Source organism: Lolium perenne, chromosome 7, assembly GCF_019359855.2.
Source record: "Lolium perenne isolate Kyuss_39 chromosome 7, Kyuss_2.0, whole genome shotgun sequence".
NCBI lineage: Eukaryota > Viridiplantae > Streptophyta > Magnoliopsida > Poales > Poaceae > Lolium > Lolium perenne.
The window spans coordinates 107214327-107231509 of record NC_067250.2 but is presented as its reverse complement, the minus strand read 5'-3'; the positions used below and the strand labels follow the sequence as shown (position 1 = coordinate 107231509).

The 17183-nt window shown below is 43.0% G+C and overlaps 1 pseudogene; it reads right to left on the bottom strand.

Moving 5' to 3' along the window:
• Positions 1 to 887: 887 nt before the first annotated feature.
• On the bottom strand, positions 888 to 1995 carry LOC127316376 (uncharacterized; annotated as a pseudogene).
• Between the last annotated feature and the right edge of the window lie 15188 nt (positions 1996 to 17183).

The following is a 17183-nucleotide window of genomic DNA, read 5'->3' as shown; positions in this document are numbered from 1 at the left end:
AGCAACAGAATAGCATCACTGGCCCTGCAGACAGCAAGAATCTCTTCGATAATGGTGCTGCTGCATCATGCATTCATGCACCACCCATCTTCACGACAAGAATCTCGGCCATTGGAGGCAAACTCATCACATGGACACGCGGGTGCTCATCGTTGTAGATCAACGAGCAGTTGACTTTACCTCTCCAGGCTCCAACACAACACTGTTTATCTGGTTTTCTGATCGCTCTCCGTGTGGCGTCCCTGGTATATTTCTCCTACCTGCCACGCTTGCAATAATTTGACATCTTCCCCTATCTCGAGATGATCAATTTGCTTTCAATTTTGTACTACTGTATCACACTTTCATGTTCTAGTTACAGGCAGCAAGAATCAATATGGTAGCTTGCATGATCTATTACTTTAATGGAGGTTACTGACTGAGTAGCATCGTTGGTGCATGCGTGCTCCAGGTACTGGCAGTGATAATTTGTTTCATCAATCGTGTGTAGCTCAATTATTTAGTGACTGCCTGCAAGTCCTCCCAATGATACCAGGGTATCCTTTTATTATTATTGCCAACAAGAACCAGCAGGCAAGTTAACTCAACTGGTGGGTCTTGGCATAATTGCATGCTCTAGAGATGATTTTGGTGGAATATTGCGCGTCAGAAGCATGTTATCTAGCTGTTGTGCAGTTGTTAATTCCAGAAGGTGTTCTACTATGCACAATTCATGCTTCTTTGCTTACATTCTAGTCGGGTAGCAGATCCACTAAGAAAGATCTTTTGCTTTTCTGCTGTAACTCATAACATCTCTGAAACTCTTAATAACATGGCTATCCCATAGTATGGAATTTTCTAACCAGCGTGAAAAATCTGTTCAACTTCATCTATAATATTCAGTAATGATAAGCATCTTGTAAATAAATTGTTTCTTTCCAGGAAAAGGATCTTTCAAATGAATAGCTCCAAACTTAACAAACCATGTAGGCACAACAGTAAGTGGACCAAAATTGTGTTTGTTTCTCAATTGAGTGTATATGTACAATTCCTCTCATATATACATGGAAGGTTGTTATGATGATCAGCAAATCCTCTAAAAGGCGGACGCCAACCACATGGTACCAGAGTTGCTATCGGACTAATCTACAAGCTCAGAGTATTCAAAAGGGAAACTCTGCTCTGGATCAATCTCCTGAACAAAGTCTCGACTCCGCTCTCGAGATCAGCGATGTCCAACTCCAGCACCTGCAATTGCTCCTCCTTGCATGTAACTCTCGTCTTCTGGAATGTCTTGGATACAAGAGACCACTTGCTAGAATTCGGCATCGCGATTTGCTTCAACAAGAGATCCGATGAGGACTCGATCATTTTGACCGCGGTTTCTCTAGCTTCAACCAACAACTTGACCACTCTGCAGCTCTCCTGGTCAGGGAAAGAGGACTTCTTGCAGATCTTCTTGAGCTGCTTTTGGGTTTTCTTGGCCAGGCGGAACCAAGAGATAATGTCGGCCTGAAGAGCCGCATCATCTCCTCTCTTGATGACCAACCGCATGTCCTGGACAGTTGCCTGAAGCTCACTTGTACAACATCGCAGAGGTCGAGCAAAACAAGGGAGCGCTCAAGCTCTTGCTCCACGGCCATCCTCTGCTGCCGCTTGCAAAGGAGAACTTGGCTGCTGGGCAACGATGCCAGCTCGTCGATGCAGTCGTAGATGTCTCCAAGCTTCCTCAACCCACCGCATACCATCTCGATGGTCGAAGAGGTAGATGCGTTAAGGGTCTGAAGCTTTTCTTCGACATTGGTCTCGTAGGAGCTAGGGCTGGAAGGCACACTTGCGGACCTGAGGTGAGATGCCATGGCTGTAAGTAATAGAAGCTGGAGTTGCTTTGCTTGTTGTTCTCTCGAAATGGAGCAAAGAGAAGCTGATGGAGGTGCAATGGTGTCTCTTGTCCCCTATATATCAGTTGAAGATGAGAAGAGTAAGCAACAGGCTAGCATTGCTGGCCCTGCAGACAGCAAGAATCTGCACGACAAGAATCTCGGTTATTGGAGGCCGATTCATCGCACGGCCACACGGGTGCTTATCGTTGTAGATCGACGAGCAGTTGACTTCATATCTGGAGGCTCCAACGCGTACCTGCAGGCTGCAGCATCTCGAGACGTTCCATGCGCCTTCCAATTTTCTGCTACCTCAAGATGATGAAGAAGATGCCGCTGCACAGCTGGACCTGCAGACAGCAAGAATCTCTCCACGGCAAGTCTCTGCTTCTTTCATGTGATGGCAAAACGCGAGCTCGATGGAGAAGAGGCTGTCTGCCAGTGCCATGTCTCCATTACCACATGCAACATCATCTGCACGAGCATGCGTGAAGTGAGATGCATGTTTGTTTAGCTTAAGAACGGCTAGCTGGAGGAGGAGGAGGTGCTTACTTCGACGGGGGATCGATTAAATTAGTCTTCGGCATAGCATTGCTGGCTTGTTTCAGCTGCACGAAATGATTCACGCGTGCATGTCCATGTTGCTCCACGATTTATTGTTTCAGTTTTCGACAACAAGGTATATCCGCACGGGCGCCTAATTTATGCGTTCGACTGCAGACCCCAACGCACACGGAAAGTTTGTGATGCACTAAGATACTTGGCTGTTAGACATAGTATTTGTTTTATGATCTAATTGAAGCAGATTACCTCCTGAGCCGGAGGAAGATCTTGCCTGCCAATTCAATTGATAATTCCATGACCTCATTCCCATGCCTAACCCTCAATTCTACAAAATACCTCCGTCAATAATTTATTGGTTCTGCGAATCCTCAGTAAACTGCAACCGTTGAATCGTGCCAAGATTCGTGCGGTCGTTCTTCTACCTTGCACACACCTAGCGGGAGGAGGGAGGAGGGAGGAGGGGGTGGGGGAACGTCCGCGAGGCGGAGCAGGTGACGGCGCGGCTGGCCGCGACGGAGACGGCGATGGTGAGGATGGAGCTTAGGGTTTGGGGTGCAGGGTGTCGGCGCCGGGAAGAAGGGGGTAGGGCTTAGAGGGATGGCCGGGGCGGCGGTGCACCGGTGGAGGAGGAGCTTTGACGGGGTGGGGCGGCGAGGTGTCGCGGCAGCGTGCCGGCCGCGAGTGGGCAGGTCGGCGATGGCGGCGGGGACACACCGGCGCCAGTGACAAAGGGTTAACCTTGTCAATGACCATGATGATTGACTTGGGATTTCTAGGAAGGAGCACACTGGCGAATCAACAAACCGGTCAACCAAATTAGGCAGCCAACGAAAAGTATGATCAAAGGCTCTGCCGAGATTGTATTATGTGAATCTAGGGTTACATGGTGTATCGTTTGGTTGAATCTGTCTTCGCTCGGTGGCTCCTCCTAACCCTTATATAGCAGGCTAGGTCTCGGACTCCATCTCGAGGTCGAGTTACATCATAGGCCGGTTTACCTGATATGTGTCTAGCTTTCCTAATTTACATAACATAAGATCTTCGGCTTCATCTGGATTTTTTCATGAGCTTTCCCCTTATTCCTTCATGGGCTTTATACCAGGGACGCCAATGTTGAGGACCCGATATGGAATAACCATGTCAGTAGCCCCCCGAGACTCTACTCAAGTTGCAGACTCGGGTTAAGTCTCAAAACATTTGACTTCTTCTTCCCTTCGAACACGAATAATGTGACATTTCATTGTTTTCTTTGTATATTTTAATCATAGGGATATTTGGGAACAAGCCTGATGCATCCGAAAGATCGGGAATCAGTTAATTGCGTGAGTAAATACAAGTAAACCTTACTTCAAACTCGTGTCCCTAGACACGAATATGGAAAACTGGCGTAATTTAGCTCGAGCCGCAGAGGACTCATCGAGTTCTGAATTCCAACAAATGAGAGTTGAAGGTACCTTCATGCTCTACCATGTCATCTGGAGGCTCACGACGACGCAGATTAGGCATTTATTTATTTATTTATTGGATGTCGTGTTTGGCTGTTGGATTATCCAAAATTATCAGGTTGAACATCTTTTGAATGATGCACTCCCGATGAGAGTAAAGGACGAAGTAATGTTCGTTAAGTGTTTACCACTTGAACATCTATTCCAAGCTTTACACCAACTCCTTTGCTTGATACTTGTGCTTGTCACTTCCTCATTTTCTATCGGGTGCGCTTTCAGCACTCCTGATGGGAGTAGCCCCCGAGGCTACGGTCGAGTATGCGTACTCGAGCATAGGTTCAAAAATCCTGCACACACAAGAACAATTATAATATATGAAAAATTTACTTGTACTCTTCGATGATGTTAATTCTATCGGATGCATGTTCAGCGCTCCCGATGGGAGTAGCCCCCGAGGCTATGGTCGAGTATGCGTACTCGATCATAGGTTCAAAGAAGCTTCTTCGAAAAAATTCTTTCCGCCAAGTGCGCGTTCAGTGTTGCCGATGGGAGTAATCTTTTAGGATGTTCACTCGATGATTTTCCTTGCTTTCATTGAAATTGGAACAAACCATGACGTCATTGCTGATGAAGATGGTGTGCTCGACTGCGTCCTCACAAGATGCTTGATATGACTGGTCATTCGTGGGCCCGCCTCATGATGACAAACGGTGGCGTGCGCCATGTCGCTTGATTTGATGCCCACGATCGCACGAGAAACGAAACGACTGGCACACGATGCAGTAACTTCCTCGTTTCCCGTGGCGTGTGGAGTTACTGCGGTAACTTCCGTTAATTGAAGGAGACGTGGTGCCCTAGATTTTCTTCATGCAAACCGTTTCCTGAGATCGAACGGTGGCCGCTTCGCATCCTTTGACATATAAAGGGCTGCACAACACAAATCTCTTTTCATCTTCATTCTCCTCGCGCCACTGCTCTTGTTTCCTTTGCGCAGTTCATCTTCAATGTCCTTCATTGCACCGCTGCCGCCTCCATTGGCAAGCCAAAGGGAAGGCACGCGGGTAGCAGCGGTGCAGCAGTGTCAAAGAAGGAGAAGGCCACCGGGTGGGTGGCATCCACCTTCTCCAAGACCGACCTGAACAAGCTTCGCGCCGCCGGGCTCCTCGCTGTAGGGATTCGTTGCATAGAAAACAAAAAATTTCCTACCGCGAGAACGCAATCCAAGCCAAGATGCAATCTAGAAGACGGGAGCAACGAGGGGATGATCAAGACTAACCCTTGAAGATTTCCAAAGCCTATAAGAGTAGGCTCTTATTGCTGCGGTAGACGATCACTTGCCGCTTGCAAAAGCGCGTAGAAGATCTTGATCACGGTGCCACGATCGGGCAGCACCTCCGTACTCGGTCACACGTTCGGTGTTGATGAAGACGACGTCCTTCTCCCCGTTCCAGCGGGCAGCGGAAGTAGTAGCTCCTCCTTGAATCCGGCAGCACGACGGCGTGGTGGCGGTGGCGATGGAGAACTCCGGCGGAGCTTCGCTAAGCGTGCGGGAGAGGTGGAGGAGAGAGGGGGCGGCTAGGGTTTGGGAGAGGGGGTGGCCGGCCTCAAGGGGTGCGGCCAAGCTATGGCTCTGTGGTGGCCGGCCCCCTCCCCTATGCCCCTCATTATATAGGTGGAAGCCCCAAGAGTTGTAGTCCAAGTCTTCGAATAAGACCCCAACACCAAAACTTCCCAAAGGTGGGAAACCTACTCAAGGAGGGAGTCCTACCCAAGGTGGGACTCCCACCTTTTCCTTAGGTGGGGTGGCCGGCCACCTCAGGTGGAGCCCACCTGTGACTCTTCCCTTAGGGTTTGGCCGGCCAAGCTTGTGGAGTCCCTCCGGGACTCCACCTTCCATAGTGCCTTTCTTCCGGACTTTTCTAGAACCTTCTAGAACCTGCCATAAATGCATCGGATCATTTCCAAACTTGGAATATGACTTCCTATATATGAATCTTATTCTCCGGACCATTCCGGAACTCCTCGTGATGTCCGGGATCTCATCCGGGACTTCGAACAAAACTTCGAACTCCATTCCATATTCAAGTTCTACCATTTCAACATCAAACCTTAAGTGTGTCACCCTACGGTTCGCGAACTATGCGGACATGGTTGAGTACTCTCTCCGACCAATAACCAATAGCGGGATCTGGAGATCCATAATGGCTCCCACATATTCAACGATGACTTCAGTGATCGAATGAACCATTCACATACGATACCAATTCCCTTTGTCACGCGATATTTTACTTGTCCGAGGTTTGATCATCGGTATCACTCTATACCTTGTTCAACCTCGTCTCCTGACAAGTACTCTTTACTCGTACCGTGGTATGTGGTCTCTTATGAACTTATTCATATGCTTGCAAGACATTAGACGACATTCCACCGAGAGGGCCCAGAGTATATCTATCCGTCATCGGGATGGACAAATCCCACTGTTGATCCATATGCCTCAACTCATACTTTCCGGATACTTAATCCCATCTTTATAACCACCCATTTACGCAGTGGCGTTTGATGTAATCAAAGTACCTTTCCGGTATAAGTGATTTATATGATCTCATGGTCATAAGGACTAGGTAACTATGTGTCGAAAGCTTATAGCAAATAACTTAATGACGTGATCTGATGCTACGCTTAATTGGGTGTGTCCATTACATCATTCATACAATGACATAACCTTGTTATTAATAACATTCAATGTTCATGATCACGAAACCATGATCATCTATTAATCAACAAGCTAGTTAAGAGGCATACTAGGATCTCTTTGTTGTTTACATAACACACATGTATCAATGTTTCGGTTAATACAATTATAGCATGGTATGTAAACATTATCATAAACACAAAGATGTATTTTAATAACCTTTTTATTATTGCCTCTTGGGCATATCTCCAACAGTCTCCCACTTGCACTAGAGTCAATAATCTAGTTTACATTTGTAAAGATATAACACCTTGGCCTTCCGGTGCTTTATCATGTTTTGCTCACGGGAGAGGTTTTAGTCAACGGATCTGACACGCTCAGAAACGTATGTATTTTGTAATTCATTTGCGTCTCAACGCATCACTCATTTCCAAATGAGTTGGCATTAAATATGTTTGATCTTCTGGTGGAACCTTAATTCCGTGGTCTGAAATAAGTCACTAATATTGTCACATACAATATAGCTTCAAAATTCTGACACTATCGGAACTACACCAAGTTCTCAAAGAACTTCTTGACTCAACATCCTTAGTCATTTGTCAAAACAATGACATACTCTGCCTTCGTTTGTAGAATCCGTCACAATATTTAGAACTCTTCTAAATCTAACATAGACAACTTCTAGCTCATTGTGCTACCTTTAAAAACAACACTTAGTCTAATTTGAGATTGAAATTCTATTTTTATATGTGACAAAACAAATATCGGTGTAATCACCTTACAGCGATTTGTTTGTCATTTCTCCATACAAAACTATATATATATCCTTGGTTCTTCTAAAGTACTCAAGGATACTCTTACTGTCGTCCAATGATCATCTCATGAATCATTCTGGTATATGCTCATAACATTTTAGAGCATAGGACATCTGATTGTGTACATATTAATCGTGATCCATAATCACTGATGTGTTTTTACTCATTGAGTATCAGATACACTCAAGTCTTATTAAAACTTCACATGACAAGAATATTTTCTTAATATTTCTATATTGAACTATTTCAATATCCATTCTATGTACTTTGACTTAAACTTATTTTGTGTTTCAATCTATCTTCATAGATCTTGACACTAGATATGTTTCAGTCCATATCCTTTCATTGAAATTAATTTCTCAATGAAACCTTTTAATCAAGTATATAATTACATCATTTATAATCAACTATATGTCACCTACATAAAGTATTATAAATATGTCTTAGCGCTCCCACTTAATTTCTTGCAAATGCAAGCCTCTTCATCGTCTCTGATGAAATCAAAAACTCTTTGACTATTTCATGTGGTGAAGATTCCAACTCCGCGATACTTACTTCATCCAATTGAAGTTCGTATACCTATCTAGTATTCCACGGACCAGCAAAACTCTTGGTTGTATCTTGTATACACCTTTAATACACACTTCTGATAAGTAATGTATTTTGCCATCCTACTAACATATCTCATAAAAGAAATATGTAGTGATTACTAGAATAATCCATATAAACTATAAGCACTGCTACGGAAGATCTAATCTTGTCGTAGTCAACTCTTTGAACTTTGTCGTAAACAACTTTTCGACAAGTCAAGCTTCTTCAAGGATATTTCATCCAAGTCCATCAATTTTATAGATCCATTTACTTTCAAAAAGTATCCATCTATCTTGGATTTCATGGCGTATAGCTATTTTAACGGAGTCAGGGCCCATCATAACTTCTTTGTTTGTAGTTGGTTTATCATTGTTCAAAATCAATCCTTTGTCCACAAATCATTTATTTGATCACAAAGTAAACCATACCTACAAGGTTCAATATGTACTTCGATCTCCATGGCTAAAACACTTTGTAGTCATGGGAGCCATGATCGTCGTGGCCGCTTCCGAAACCAATTCCGATGCTGCGCTACTCTGATCATTATGCTCAGGTTCATAAACCTTATCAAATTATATTGTCCTCCCACTCAAATACTTCACTAGAAACAATTTCTCGGAAATAAGAAACATTGACAAACACTTTTGTCTTTGTCTCGTGGGAAGAATTCCCAATTAAATCTCTGGGATAACCAACAAAGACATTCATCCGATTTTGGTTGTAAACTCTTAGACCAAAATTTAAAGAAAGGACTATTAGGGTTTATACCCATACCATAACTTGTATGGTGTCATTTCAACGGATCATGATGATGCTCTATTCAGTGTAAAAGCGGTAGTCACTAAAGCATAATCCACAAAAATATAATGGCGTCATAATATTTTATCTCATCATTAATCCAACAAGGTTTGGATACATCTCTCGGATACTATATCATCATTATGATGCTCCAAGAAATGTGAGTTGTAGAACAATTTCATGACTCTTTTAGATGTTCGCTAAAATTCGTAATTCAAATATTTTCACCATGATCCAATCATAGATATTTGACTTTTCTATTACGATGATTTCCACTTCATGCTGAAATTTATTTGAATCCATTTAAATGTTTCAAACTTCTTCCTTATTGAATATATCCACATATATACTCAATTCATTGTTGAAAGTTTTCATGAAGTAGAAGAATCTCCCGCACACAACTATGCCCAGTGAACCACATACATCATCATGTATTTTTCCACTAAGTTTGTTGCCCGTTCAACTCTTGGCCTATGAACGGTATTTTAATCATTCTCTTTAGAAAAGATTTGCAAGCGCCAAATGATTCAAAAAATCAAATGACTCCAAAAATCCATTTGCATGGAGTTCCTTCATGCGTTCCTTTCTAACATGACCTAAATGGCGGTTCCACAAATAAGTGGAATTCAAATCATTTGCCTTATGGCATTTTAGCGTCAGTGTTATGTATGTGTGTTTCACCATTAAGATTTATAATAACTTATCCATCGTACATGGAGTAATGTCATAATTTGAACAACTCATTGTTTTCATTTGACCAGAGCAAAATAACAATTATTAAGTTCTTTATTATAAATTCTAAGGGCTAGATAGAATGCTAATGACGAACATAATAACACTTTATTTTGTTCCAGACGTGCATTCTTATCATATTCCTTGTCAGTCACTTAGGCCATTGTATTCTTGTATTGCGTTGTTTTGTATGACACTTCATACCAACCAATATAGTACTAATACCCACGAATTTCATAGTGTGACTTAACTAGGAATACAACCATAACATGTATATCATTTATATACACCTGAGCTAGACTTTCTAGTCTTTTCTCTTCTTTTTGCCAAAATATCTTTTGCAGTTTCTCTTTTAGCTTTCCTCATTATTCAGAAAAACACTTTAACATTATTAACTTCTAGGTTTGTTGGTCAAATACCAATAACCTTGAGGTTCTTACTTTAAGTTGATCATCATATGACAAGTGTTTCAGATTTCACTGTTAGTAACTTTGTAATATGATGAACAATTTCACTCATAATTTTATCCATTGTATCATGATGACTTTCCGAGACCATGTCTGTACATGCTAGGCTCGTAAAGTTTTAATCTTGGTATTCGCATGTGCAAATCTGGCTTGCACCCGTTGTATGCACACGTAGAATCTATCACACCCGATCATCACGTGATGCTTCGAAATGACGAGTCTTAGCAACGGTGCATACTAAGGATGATAACTTCATGGATACGCGAATATTATTAGTGCCCCAATAGTTGGAGGATTGTGACGCCTGGCGTCTTCAACCTTCATACATTCCCATAAAACTTATGATTTTATGTAGTCTCACCAAATTTATATTCTATCATCTTGCAATAAGGTCTTAGATATCACATATATCTCATACCTTGATTATTTCTGAAAACTAAATTTTCAGCTCCTTACTTTTCAAACAGATTTGAACTTCAAGTTTCACGGAGACAAGATAACTTTAGGTACTAATTGAAACCATAGCTCTTTGAATCAACAATGTGAGGTTTACTAAAAGTTTGCAATATGACTTAATCAATTCTTGATTCTTTAACAATACGGTACCAATCCGTAAAGTTTCTTGTCAGATTTTAACAGTATTTCTATCTCAATAACAAGACTAGCGCATGGTAGAAAACGGATGCCAATACTACAAAATTAATTCAAAATACTACTCAGACTATGTTTATGATAATTAGTTCATGTTTTAATCTAATTACTAATGAACTCCCACTTAATACAACATCCCTCATAGTTGTTAAGTGGTACACGATCCAAATCCACTACACCAAAACCGATCATCACGTGAGATGATGTAGCTTCAATGGTGAACGTCAACATGTTGATCATATCATCCATATGACTCGTGTTCAACCTTTCGGTTTCCGTTGTCCCGAGGCCATGTCTGTACATGCTAGGCTCGTCAAGCAAACCCAAGTATTCCACGTGTGCAACATGGCTTACACCTGTTGTATATGAACGTTGAATCTATCACATCCGATCATCACGAGATGCTTTGAAACGACGAACTTTGGCAACGGTGCATACGAGGGGAGAACACTTTATTATCTTGATATTAATGTGAGGGATCATCTTATAATGCTACCGTCGCGTTCTAAGCAAAATAAGATGCATAAAGGATTAACATCACATGCAATTCATATGTGATATGATATGGCCCTTTAGTCTTTGCGCCTTCGATCTTCATCTCCAAAGCACGGACATGATCTCCATCATCAACGGGCATGATCTCCATCATCGTCGGCGTAGCGTCAAGGTCCATGGCGCCGTCTTCATGGTTGTTCACCTCATGTAGCAACTATTACAACTACTTTGAAATACTACTCAACATGAAATTTAAAGACAACCATAAAGCTCCTGCCGGTTGCCACAATACAATAATGATCATCTCATACATATTCATCATCACATTATGGCCATATCACATCACCAAACCCTGCAAAAACAAGTTAGACGTCTCTAATTTGGTTTGCATATTTTACGTGGTTTAGGGTTTTCGAGAGAGATCTAATCTACCTACGAACATGAACCACAACGGTGATACTAATGTTGTCAATAGAAGAGTAAATTGAATCTTCACTATAGTAGGAGAGACAGACACCCGCAAAGCCTCTTATGCAATACAAGTTGCATGTTGAACGAGGAACAAGTCTCATGAACGCGGTCATGTAAAGTTAGTCCGAGCCGCTTCATCCCACTATGCCACAAAGATGCAAAGTACTCAAACTAAAGATAACAAGAGCATCAACGCCCACAAAACCATTGTGTTCTACTCGTGCAACCATCTATGCATAGACACGGCTCTGATACCACTGTAGGGATTCGTTGCATAGAAAACAAAAATTTTCCTACCGCGAGAACGCAATCCAAGCCAAGATGCAATCTAGAAGACGGGAGCAACGAGGGGATGATCAAGACTAACCCTTGAAGATTTCCAAAGCCTATAAGAGTAGGCTCTTATTGCTGCGGTAGACGATCACTTGCCGCTTGCAAAAGCGCGTAGAAGATCTTGATCACGGTGCCACGATCGGGCAGCACCTCCGTACTCGGTCACACGTTCGGTGTTGACGAAGACGACGTCCTTCTCCCCGTTCCAGCGGGCAGCGGAAGTAGTAGCTCCTCCTTGAATCCGGCAGCACGACGGCGTGGTGGCGGTGGCGATGGAGAACTCCGGCGGAGCTTCGCTAAGCGTGCGGGAGAGGTGGAGGAGAGAGGCGGCGGCTAGGGTTTGGGAGAGGGGGTGGCCGGCCTCAAGGGGTGCGGCCAAGCTATAGCTCTGTGGTGGCCGGCCCCCTCCCCTATGCCCCTCATTATATAGGTGGAAGCCCCAAGAGTTGTAGTCCAAGTCTTCGAATAAGACCCCAACACCAAAACTTCCCAAAGGTGGGAAACCTACTCAAGGAGGGAGTCCTACCCAAGGTGGGACTCCCACCTTTTCCTTAGGTGGGGTGGCCGGCCACCTCAGGTGGAGCCCACCTGTGACTCTTCCCTTAGGGTTTGGCCGGCCAAGCTTGTGGAGTCCCTCCGGGACTCCACCTTCCATAGTGCCTTTCTTCCGGACTTTTCTAGAACCTTCTAGAACCTGCCATAAATGCATCGGATCATTTCCAAACTTGGAATATGACTTCCTATATATGAATCTTATTCTCCGGACCATTCCGGAACTCCTCGTGATGTCCGGGATCTCATCCGGGACTTCGAACAAAACTTCGAACTCCATTCCATATTCAAGTTCTACCATTTCAACATCAAACCTTAAGTGTGTCACCCTACGGTTCGCGAACTATGCGGACATGGTTGAGTACTCTCTCCGACCAATAACCAATAGCGGGATCTGGAGATCCATAATGGCTCCCACATATTCAACGATGACTTCAGTGATCAAATGAACCATTCACATACGATACCAATTCCCTTTGTCACGCGATATTTTACTTGTCCGAGGTTTGATCATCGGTATCACTCTATACCTTGTTCAACCTCGTCTCCTGACAAGTACTCTTTACTCGTACCGTGGTATGTGGTCTCTTATGAACTTATTCATATGCTTGCAAGACATTAGACGACATTCCACCGAGAGGGCCCAGAGTATATCTATCTGTCATCGGGATGGACAAATCCCACTGTTGATCCATATGCCTCAACTCATACTTTCCGGATACTTAATCCCATCTTTATAACCACCCATTTACGCAGTGGCGTTTGATGTAATCAAAGTACCTTTCCGGTATAAGTGATTTATATGATCTCATGGTCATAAGGACTAGGTAACTATGTGTCGAAAGCTTATAGCAAATAACTTAATGACGTGATCGTATGCTACGCTTAATAGGGTGTGTCCATTACATCATTCATACAATGACATAACCTTGTTATTAATAACATTCAATGTTCATGATCACAAAACCATGATCATCTATTAATCAACAAGCTAGTTAAGAGGCATACTAGGGACTCTTTGTTGTTTACATAACACACATGTATCAATGTTTCGGTTAATACAATTATAGCATGGTATGTAAACATTATCATAAACACAAAGATGTATTTTAATAACCTTTTTATTATTGCCTCTTGGGCATATCTCCAACACTCGCTGCCGCCACAGAGGTGATGATGCCCGTTGAGGAGATAGTGCCCCACCCTCAACATGGCTACCAAGTAATGTTCTCCCAATGTCTCATCCGCGGCCTCTCTCTTCCTGTCCATGAATTTATTCGTGGACTTCTTTTTGTTTACGGTGTGCAGCTTCACCAACTCACACCAAATTCCATTCTTCACATTGCGTGTTTTGTCATTCTCTGTGAATGCTTTCTTGGCATTGACCCCCACTGGGGGCTTTGGCGCCACATCATTTGCATCCAGCACAGTGTCTCCTGGACCGCCGTCCATGACGTCGGGGGCACCATTATCTCGACGAAAGGCCCAGCCGGATACTTCGACCTTCGCCAGCGAGACTCTGTCCATGATTGGCGCAAGAAGTGGTTCTATGTCAAGGATGAGCCCATCGATGGATAGAGGTACGGGCTTGCTCCTCTGGCTGCCGCTGCTGAAGTGAAGAAGCTGAAGTCCTGGGACATTCCTTTGACTGCTGTTGAGCTAGAGGAAACATAGCCGATGATGCAGAAGATCCAAGACCTTCAGACCACGGTGGGTAAGGAGCTCTCAGGCCTCCAACTCATGGTTTTCTTGATGCGAATGCGCATCTAGCCTCTGCAAGTTAGAGCATATAAGATGTGGAATTACGCGGGTTCAACCGATGCAACCCGTGTTTTCAGAGATGATGTTGCTGAAGATGAGGTGAAGAATACGGTTCCCCGACTGACCACGCTCACAACAACCGACGAAGTACCCATTGATACGTCCATTTTGCATCACTATTTTATATCATAATTTGCTGTTATTCATTGATATATTTCGTATTTGGAGATGATACTTATGTTATTTCATCTATTTTGCATGTTTCATGATTATTGGAGGATCGCGCACCGGAGTCAGGATTCTGCTGGAAAAAGCGCCGTCAGAATGCAATATTTCGGAAGATCAACAATTGACGGAATTTATATGAAAAATCCTATTTTTCCAGAGGATGACGAGAGCCAGAAGGAGGAGCCGAGGACGGCCACCATGGGCCCCCCTGATAGGCCGGCGCGGGCCCTGCCCTGGCCGCGCCGCCCTGTGAGGAGGGGGCCCACAGCCCCCTCTGGCCTCCTCTCCTTCGCGTATTTCTTCGTCCCGAAAACCTAAGCTCCAGGGGAATAGTCGCGAAGAGTCACAGCTGCCTCTGCGGGGCGGAGAACACCAGAGAGAAAAGAGCTCTCCGGCAGGCTGAGATCCACCGGGGAAATTCCCTCCCGGAGGGGAAATCGACGCCATCGTCACCGTCATCGAGCTGGACATCATCTCCATCACCATCGTCATCATCTACATCATCATCACCGCCGTCTCCACCGCTGCACATCGTCACCGCTGTAACAATTCGGGTTGGATCTTGATTGTTTGATAGGGGAAACTCTCCCGGTGTTGATTTCTACTTGTTATTGATGCTATTGAGTGAAACCATTGAACCAAGGTTTATGTTCAGATTGTTATTCATCATCATATCACCTCTGATCATGTTCCATATGATGTCTCGTGAGTAGTTCGTTTAGTTCTTGAGGACATGGGTGAAGTCTAAATGTTAGTAGTGAATTATGGTTGAGTAATATTCAATGTTATGATATTTAAGTTGTGGTGTTATTCTTCTAGTGGTGTCATGTGAACGTCGACTACATGACACTTCACCTTTATGGGCCTAGGGGAATGCATCTTGTACTCGTTTGCCAATTGCGGGGTTGTCGGAGTGACAGAAACCTGAACCCCCGCTGGTATATCGATGCAGGAGGGATAGCAGGATCTCAGAGTTTAAGGTTGTGGTTAGATTTATCTTAATTACTTTCTTGTAGTTGCGGATGCTTGCAAGGGGTATAATCACAAGTATGTATTAGTCCTAGGAAGGGCGGTACATTAGCATAGGTTCACCCACACAACACTTATCAAAACAATGAAGATTAATTAGCCATATGTAGCGAAAGCACTAGACTAAAATCCCGTGTGTCCTCGAGAACATTTGGTCATTATAAGTAAACAAACCGGCTTGTCCTTTGTGCTAAAAAGGATTGGGCCACTCACTGCAATTATTACTCTCGCACTTTACTTACTCGCACTTTATTCATCTGCTACATCAAAACCCCCTGAATACTTGTCTGTGAGCATTTACAGTGAATCCTTCATCGAAACTACTTGTCAACACCTTCTGCTCCTCGTTGGGATCGACATTCTTACTTATCAAAAATACTATGATACACCCCCTATACTTGTGGGTCATCAAGAATATTTTCTGGCGCCGTTGCCGGGGAGTGAAGCGCTATTGGTAAGTGGAATTGGTAAGGGAAACTTTTACTGTTTGTGCTGATTTTATTTCTACCTGCTGCTATAATTCATTATGGAGAGATCTTCTCTTGAATTTTTATTTGCAAAATCTACTACTACTGCAAAGGTAGTGGATGAGGCGCTAGGTGAGGAAGAAATACCATACAAAATACCTATGAAAATTATTGAACGTGTTGTGGATAACCGTTATACAGGGGATGGAACTGTCCATCCTGGAGATCATTTACTATTCTTACATGAATTATGCGGTTTATTCAAGTGTGCAGGTATTGCTATGGATGAGGTGAGGAAGAAACTATTCTCTATATCGCTGTCTGGTAAAGCGGCGCATTGGTATAAATTACTGGATAATGGGGGTTCTCTTGAATGGAATGATATTGTGCCCCGGTTTTATTCTAAGTTCTATCCTCCAAGTGAAATTCACAAAGATCGGAACCGCATATATAACTTTTGGCCTCATGATGGAGAGAGTATTGCCCAAGCGTGGGGGAGATTGAAGTCTTTAATGCTCAAATGCCCCATTCATGAGCTTCCTGGTAATATTATTATTGATAATTTCTATGCAAGACTTTCTTTTCAAGACAAGACCTTGTTGGATACTTCTTGTTCTAGATCATTCACACGCAACAAAGAAGAGTTTAAAAGGGACCTTCTTAATCGGATCCAGGAAAATACTGAAGGATGGGAGAACGACAAGGATAGAGAATCAGGTATAAATTATGATTATAAATGCATTGAAGCTTTTATGGATACTGATAAATTTCGTAATATGAGTGCTACTTATGGTCTTGATTCTCAAGTTGCTGCAAATCTTTATAAAGCTTTTGCCTCTCATTATGAATTGCCTAAGAAGAACTTTGATAAGTATCATGAACCGTATAAAGATAAAATTGATTCATCTATAAATAAATGTGTTGTAGTTGAAACTGTTGATCATGTTATTCCTGAAGCTTATATTGAAAAAACTCATTTCCCTGCTAAAATGAAGGAGTACTCTGTTATAAATAGTGCGGTTCATAAAAGTGAAAAGAAACCTATAGAACCTGAAGAACAAATAAAGGTTGAACCTCATTGCTGCAATAGTTAAAGATCTTGTGACTGAAAATGTGGAAGATGGTCATATTATTTTCTGTGAAGATGCTTCTAATATTGTTTCACATCCTAATAAGTCTAGGAAAGCTAGTGATCCTATGCTATCTGTTAGAATTGGAGATCATTGTCATTAC